This window comes from Neoarius graeffei, chromosome 18 (genome assembly GCF_027579695.1).
Source record: "Neoarius graeffei isolate fNeoGra1 chromosome 18, fNeoGra1.pri, whole genome shotgun sequence".
In the NCBI taxonomy this organism is placed as follows: domain Eukaryota; kingdom Metazoa; phylum Chordata; class Actinopteri; order Siluriformes; family Ariidae; genus Neoarius; species Neoarius graeffei.
The window spans coordinates 23,887,875-23,895,767 of record NC_083586.1 but is presented as its reverse complement, the minus strand read 5'-3'; the positions used below and the strand labels follow the sequence as shown (position 1 = coordinate 23,895,767).

Here is a 7,893-nt window from a genome sequence, read left to right as displayed (position 1 = left end):
TTTTTTGCCCATACGCGACCTGTATCCGATTTGTTATTGACAATCTGAACGACACAGATCCGATTTTTTCACATGCGACCCAGGCCGCTTGGATATGTGGTCCTAATTCCGATGCATATCTGTTATTTTCACATGCGACTGCAGTCTGACCGGACAGATCGCATTCATGCGACCTACACGTCATCAACAAGAGACAAACGTCACTATTCTGCATTGGCCAATCCCACCTCTTTGGTGGAAAACAACAACATTTGCACAGTTTTCAAAATTTAAATAGACTTTTATAGAATTGATCAAGCTAATGGTGGATTTGGTAGGGACCTGGATGTTTATCTGTTAGCCTGATTAAATAAAACAGTTTCTATAACTGATTTATAACTTAAACCATCCTGTATTACAAGATTATAAGATTGTTCTGGAAATTTCCAGTAATTTGACACCTTCGGTCTCATTAGTCTGCTGCCCACATTAATCAGATTATTGTGTGAGTTCCGCCGCTGCCACAAAAACCACATCGCCAGGTCTCGCCTCATCTCCATGCTTTACTTGCAAACTTGAAGAGTGCGCTTTTTTTTGTTTACGTATTACGTAGATGTGCTTATTACATGTCAATTTGCGCATGTGGGACACTTTTGGGTCGTTTTCTGTTCATATTGGAGATCGCATACAAGTCTCATATAATTGGTAATGTGAACGGCCGAACAAAAAAATCAGATTTCACAACAAATCGGATATGGGTCGTTTTAGGTTGCAGTCTGAACGTAGTGAGTGTCACACAGAAAGTGAAGGATTTTCTCAGAGTGCTCCCTCCAAACAACGGGGATTTACACGAAAACGGAAGGAGATATTCACAAAATTCTTTCACATTGAGCGCCACAAGGCTCTCCTGAACACATTGATTTAATTTTTTTTTGTCTGTAGTGTAAAAAATGAGGACAATAGAGCGAGTTAAAAACAAGTGACTTTTCTGATTTTGCAGTAAAAGTGCTGCCACGTTTATAATGGGAGTCTATGGGGCAGCGCGGCTGTCCTCTCCTTACTTTCAGGCTTCTCATTCAAAAACTGTAAATCCTATCGTGCAGCTAGACACATTGTATGAATCAGGACAAGTGTGACTACAACTTTTGAGAAAATTATGTGTGTAGAGTGAAAATTGTGGCTGAAAACACAGTTTAAATTAGAAAGTTAGAGCCTTTTTTTCAGGCTGCCTACACTCTATCACTACGTTCAGACCGCAACCTGAAACGACCCATATCCAATTTGTTGTGAAATCCGATTTTTTTGTTAGGCCGTTCACATTACCAATTATATGAGACTTGTATGCGATCTCCAATATGAACGGAAAATGACCCAAAAGTGTCCCGCATGTGCAAATTGACACGTAATAAGCACATCTACGTAATACGTAAACAAAAAAAAAAGCCCACTCTTCAGGTTTGCAAGTAAAGCATGGAGATGAGGCGAGACCTGGCGATGTGGTTTTTGTGGCGGCGGCGGAACTCACACAATAATCTGATTAATGTGGGCAGCAGACTAATGAGACCGAAGGTGTCAAATTACTGGAAATTTCCAGAACAATCTTATAATCTTGTAATACAGGATGGTTTAAATTATAAATCAGTTATAGAAACTGTTTTATTTAATCAGGCTAACAGATCAACATCCAGGTCCCTACCAAATCCACCATTAGCTTGATCAATTCTCATCTCATCTCATTATCTCTAGCCGCTTTATCCTTCTACAGGGTCGCAGGCAAGCTGGAGCCTATCCCAGCTGACTATGGGCGAAAGGCGGGGTACACCCTGGACAAGTCGCCAGGTCATCACAGGGCTGACACATAGACACAGACAACCATTCACACTCACATTCACACCTACGGTCAATTTAGAGTCACCAGTTAACCTAACCTGCATGTCTTTGGACTGTGGGGGAAACCGGAGCACCCGGAGGAAACCCACGTGGACACGGGGAGAACATGCAAACTCCGCACAGAAAGGCCCTCGCCGGCCCCGGGGCTCGAACCCAGGACCTTCTTGCTGTGAGGCGACAGCGCTAACCACTACACCACCGTGCCGCCCTTGATCAATTCTATAAAAGTCTATTTAAATTCTGAAAACTGTACAAATGTTGTTGTTTTCCACCAAAGAGGCGGGATTAGCCAACGCAGAATAGTGACGTTTGTCTCTTGTTGCTGACGTGTAGGTCGCATGAATGCGACCTGTCCGGTCAGACTGCAGTCGCATGTGAAAATAGATATGCATCGGAATTAGGACCACATATCCAAGCGGCCTGGGTCGCATGTGAAAAAATCGGATCTGTGTCGTTCAGATTGTCAATAACAAATCGGATACAGGTCGCGTATGGGCAAAAAAATCGGATATGGGTCGTTTCAGGGTGCAATCTGAACGTAGTCTAAATTCCTGAGCCACACTGGTGTGTAACGCAATAGACACCCATTATAAAGCCTGAATTTCTCCAGGTTTGTTCATGGTGTTTGAGCTGGGACTGATCCAAAAGTATAGAACCTAGCAAAGAAAGTTGAATGCCAGATGCACACAGGAGAAGTTTCTCTACGTTTTAAAGTTTGAATCATGTCTCTAGGTGAAAGCATGCCAGAGCAGCGGAGGTTTGAAAAACGTTGAAAATGTGCATTGTTTTTCAATTAATTCCATAGAAATGAATGGGAAATTTTGGACGATTTTTTCACGAGCGAGTCCGATCAAGCCGCACGTTTTGATATATTGTTTGTCTGTGTGCAATGTACGGTTATTGGGTTATTCGAAATCGAAATTTCTAGAGAGCCTAGGTACTGCTTCACTAATAATAAGAAGAAACACACAGAAGAACAATAGTTATGCGTGCCTAGGCACTGCATCACTAATAACGCAAAACAGTTTTGAAGCAACTTGCCCAACACTGTTTATTTCCATAATCCACATTAGACTACGTTCAGACTGCACCCTGAAATGACCCATATCCGATTTTTTTGCCCATATGCGACCTGTATCCGATTTGTTATTGACAATCTGAACGACACAGATCCGATTTTTTCACATGCGACCCAGGCCGCTTGGATATGTGGTCCTAAATCCGATGCATATCCGATATTTTCACATGCGACTGCAGTCTGACCGGACAGGTCGCATTCATGCGACCTACACGTCATCAACAAGAGACAAACGTCACTATTCTGCGTTGGCTAATCCCGCCTCTTTGGTGGAAAACAACAACATTTGTACAGTTTTCAGAATTTAAATAGACTTTTATAGAATTGATGAAGCTAATGGTGGATTTGGTAGGGACCTGGATGTTTATCTGTTAGCCTGATTAAATAAAACAGTTTCTATAACTGATTTATAACTTAAACCATCCTGTATTACAAGATTATAAGATTGTTCTGGAAATTTCCAGTAATTTGACACCTTCGGTCTCATTAGTCTGCTGCCCACATTAATCAGATTATTGTGTGAGTTCCGCCGCCGCCACAAAAACCACATCGCCAGGTCTCGCCTCATCTCCATAGCAAACTGCGCTGGTGTTTCTGCACCTTGAGCCAGCGCTGAGAGAAGTTGCAGAATTCAGCTGGCTATAAACAATCTAAATAAATATTTATAAAAATGTAGAAAAAGTTTATTAATATGACAAAATAAATATGTGCAAATTATTAAGCCTGAATTAAGAGTTTGGTAATACAACGGCCGTATCCCAAATGACTGCCTACTGAAGCTCGAGTGCACTATATAGAGTTTAAAAATCCATTACTTCCTAGTAACATGTAGTGCACTTATATAGAAATTAGAGAGACATTTATGAGTCAACCCTCGTTACCAGGCTACACGTTTTCATTTCAGTTCAGGAACAAAAACACACACGAGACCTCACACTTTAACACTAACCAGATAATTAAACAAACAAACAAACAAAAAAAAAGAAATCATTAAACTTGAAGAGTGCGCTTTTTTTGTTTACGTATTACGTAGATGTGCTTATTACGTGTCAATTTGCGCATGCGGGACACTTTTGGGTTGTTTTCCGTTCATATTGGAGATCGCATACAAGTCTCATATAATTGGTAATGTGAACGGCCTAACAAAAAAATCGGATTTCACAACAAATCGGATATGGGTCGTTTCAGGTTGCAGTCTGAACGTAGTGTTAGGCCAAGTTTACATTAGACCGTATCTGTCTCGTTTTCTTCGCGGATGCACTGTCCGTTTACATTAAAACGACTGTAAACGCCGGGAAACGGGAATCCGCCAGCGTCCACGTATTCAATCCAGATCGTGTCTGGTCCGGTGCCGTGTAAACATTGACTACGTTTACATGCACATCCAAATCGAGCTGCTGTCGGTAATCGAGCTGAAGGTCCCAGCAGGGTGCCAGAGAAATCCAATCCTACATGCACACAACTGAAATCAGGCTATTGTGTGAGGTGCATTGTGCACCCGAGCCACAGGTGGCGCAACACGCCCCATCGTGTTGGTACACTTCCGGTTGTCGTCATGAAGAAGAGCTATTCAAGAGTGTAAACAAAGTTATCAGTTCCGTGTTCTCCATTGCGCATTTTTCTCCCGTCCATGAATTTTAATATATTCAACTCCTTAAGCTGAATGAGCATGAACTCTCTCTCCTCATTGCTCCAGAAGTGCACGTTTCTGCTTGCCTGTGGCAGTGGGGGCGTGGTCAAGCGCCGGTCTGTGACAGGAGGGCGGAGCCAGGGAAGGTGAGTGGCAGAATCACTACACCTGACGGTAATTAACCTGTGTTTGTGTGTCTTCCCAGTAACCGCGCCCTATTTAAGGAGGCAGAGGGGAGAGCTCATCCCAGGACTAGAACACAGCGCGCGCGCGCGCGCTTCTCTCAAGAATAAAAGTAGGCTGTTAAACTGAAAAGTCTGACAATAAAAAGCCTATTAGTACCAGAAGCTTTGTCCTGCCGTCCTCTGTGCTCCACCCACATGGCTCTACATCGCCATTTTCTCTTCTTCGTTTGTTCCTCCTGACCTCTTCTGCTGCTCGCTACTACTGTTGTCATGCCGACCGAGGCTGTTGTGTTTCCTGCTTGTGGTCTCGTCACTCGTCACTTCCGGAAGTAGCTCGACAACTAGCTCGATAGGGTATACATGCACAAAGTAGCTCGGCAGAAATCGCATAAACTAGGTCGTGTAGCTCGATTCCGAGAAATCAAGTTCGGTTCAATTTCAGCCGAATTAAGGTGTATACATGGCATTTTGAACTTCGATTTCAGTCGAGCAACGGCAGAAATTCGATTCTCTCTATGTGCATGTAAACGTAGTGAGTGAGAATACGCGGATACGCTGTGCTGAGCTCTAGCTGGCGTCGTCATTGGACAACGTCACTGTGACATCCACCTTCCTGATTCGCTGGCGTTGGTCATGTGACGCGACTGCTGAAAAACGGCGCAGACTTCCGCCTTGTATCACCTTTCATTAAAGAGTATAAAAGTATGAAAATACTGCAAATACTGATGCAAATACTGCCCATTGTGTAGTTATGATTGTCTTTAGGCTTGCCATCCTTCCACTTGCAAGTGGTAAGTGACGCGCATGCCCGATATGCACTGAGATCACATACACAGCGGCTCAGTCCCGAATCACTGCTCGTGCGCTTCACTCGCGCGCTCTGTGAGCTGCGCAGGGCCGGAGTGCGCACCCTCCAGAGGGCACTCGCTGTTCAGGGCGGAGTGATTTGGAGCGCAGGATGCCTGCGGAGCCGAGCGTATCCGTGTATTGGTGTTGCTGTGTGCACGCAAATCGTGTATTGGTGTTGCTGTGTGCATGTTAATCGTTTTAAAAACGTTAATCTGATGATCCGCTGATACGGTCTAATGTAAACCCCACCTTAGTTTGGTGGAAAATGTGTACATCATGCAGCAGTTGTGTTGGTCAGTGCGTGGGGTTTCCGCTAGGGGGCGGAAGTGACGCAGCACCGCATGATGGCAGCAGTAGCAGAAGAAGCGCTGCTGTAAACGGAGGGAGATTCAGCGCGTTGTTTAGGTGGTGAGATTCAATTCTCACTCTCATTTTATTCTTTACAGTAAATGCACAAAAGTTGTTATTGAACTTTACAGCAGTTTATCAGGAAGTTAACGCGAAACTCAAGAGCACTTTGTGTCCTGTGGAGGATTTATAAACCGCGGCTGAGGTGGTGAGTGACGCTGTGTGTGTTTACCGGTTAGTTACAGAACTTGAGGAAGTGTATTTAATAACTGTTGATTAAACTGGTGCATGACGCTTCATATTAAGTTTGTAAATGCAATTATTTGAAGACATTTCCCCAGAATAGGCACACTAACTGAAAATTCAACCCAAATTGCATGAAAGCGGTCTCATTGAATTCAGAATTGAATGCTGAACAACAAACTTGTTCCAGAATTAAAATATGTTTATCAGTTCTTGAGATATTACAAATCAAAGATTGGGGGGAGAACCCTGCTTAATTTTGAGAAAAACTGCTGTAATATTATGCATTAGGATCACGTGGTCCAAAATGGGCCTCATTAACCAATGAGATCAAATGCTTTTGGGCATTTTTTTCACTCAGGGTGCACATTTGGAGAAATAAGATGTTCTGCAGATACAGGCCTAGAAATTCATATATTTTTTTTCACCAGCCAGCCAGACTAGTTACCTAACCTTCCAGAGTAACTCGCCAAACAGAAGATCAACTCGCCAAAATTTGTTCATGTATGAATTTTACTTCTGTCAAAAATAACACAAAAGAGAGTAGTTACTCGTACCATTGTTCATGACTAATGTAGCCTAGTAAAGAGCAATTCCAGCGTTATGGACGTGACACTTGAACTCAAAATGGCAACAAATGACCCAGTGCATGTTTTATTGTCTCCCAGTATTTAAACAGGTGTTGCATATTTTAAGGCTGTACCATACTGGAGAAGTGATAGAACAAGAACAATTCCCATAGTACATCTAGGGCATGCCAGAAAACGCCAATAAAAGATGCGTTATGGACGTGACAGAAAAAGTATCACTTTTCTTGGGTGACTGTACATTTTTATCAAACTCTGTGAAATTGTAAACCTAATGTCGAAATGGAGATATCCGTTTGATAGAGGGGTCCAAGGTGAATATTAAAAAATCTTTGTTTAAAATATTTTGTATTTCATGCAGAGTTTCGGAAGGAAAAGTCAGCGTTATGGATGTGACGAAATTCCGTTATGGATGTGACGCGTCTGAAATAGACATGGCATATGTTTAGAAAATCAGCAATTTAACCACCATAACCCTTTGAAAAACTCTCTAAATATCAGCTAAAACTATCAAAGTTCTTAAATAATATTTAGGATGGCTATTGTTTTGCTGTTTTGTGGATTTTAGCATACATTTCTGTGGCTTGTGGCAATAATATAGAATTGTACATGATCAAAGTTGATTTTAGCCTGGGTTTTACATTATAAGAAAGAAAGACTGACAGTGACATATTAGGTTGGTTACAGATTGGTTCAACTTATTCACATCTGTAAAATACAGGCCTAGGTGATATCTCTGGGAGTGGTTTTGATGTATTACATGTTGCTTTATTTTTGCATGGTGAGGTTGACATTTACATGGAATTGCCCTAAACTAGACCCACCCGCCTAGCGGCCAAAAATATTTTTGCCTACGAGTGGGTCTAGCCTCGCACCATATAAACAAAACACCCCGGGCATCAAATCGTGCCCGCCAATCACAACGCAAGGTTTTTGTTTGGATTCTTTGGGCGTGCTTTTGCAGGAGTGACGACAAAGCTGTGCGACGCTGGAGAAAGCACAACAGGAAAGATGGCTACGGCTAGTGAACAGCGCGCGTTTGACTCCGCTTTGGAATCAGTTTTAGAAGAATTAGACTTGGAGTTTTCGTTGAAACATGAGCAG

General features: G+C 42.6%; 1 protein-coding gene across 5 annotated transcripts in view; it reads left to right on the top strand.

Moving 5' to 3' along the window:
* Positions 1 to 5,962: 5,962 nt before the first annotated feature.
* The window catches only part of mad1l1 (mitotic arrest deficient 1 like 1), a 115,359-nt gene continuing 113,428 nt past the window's right edge, over positions 5,963 to 7,893 (top strand). For 2 of the 5 annotated variants that reach the window (XM_060898574.1, XM_060898575.1), the window contains exon 1: positions 5,963 to 6,167. The gene's annotated coding sequence lies outside the window, so the exon portion shown is untranslated. Of the gene's footprint in view, positions 6,194 to 7,893 lie in introns of all 5 variants that reach the window. The other 3 variants (XM_060898577.1, XM_060898576.1, XM_060898578.1) reach the window with 3 other exon arrangements.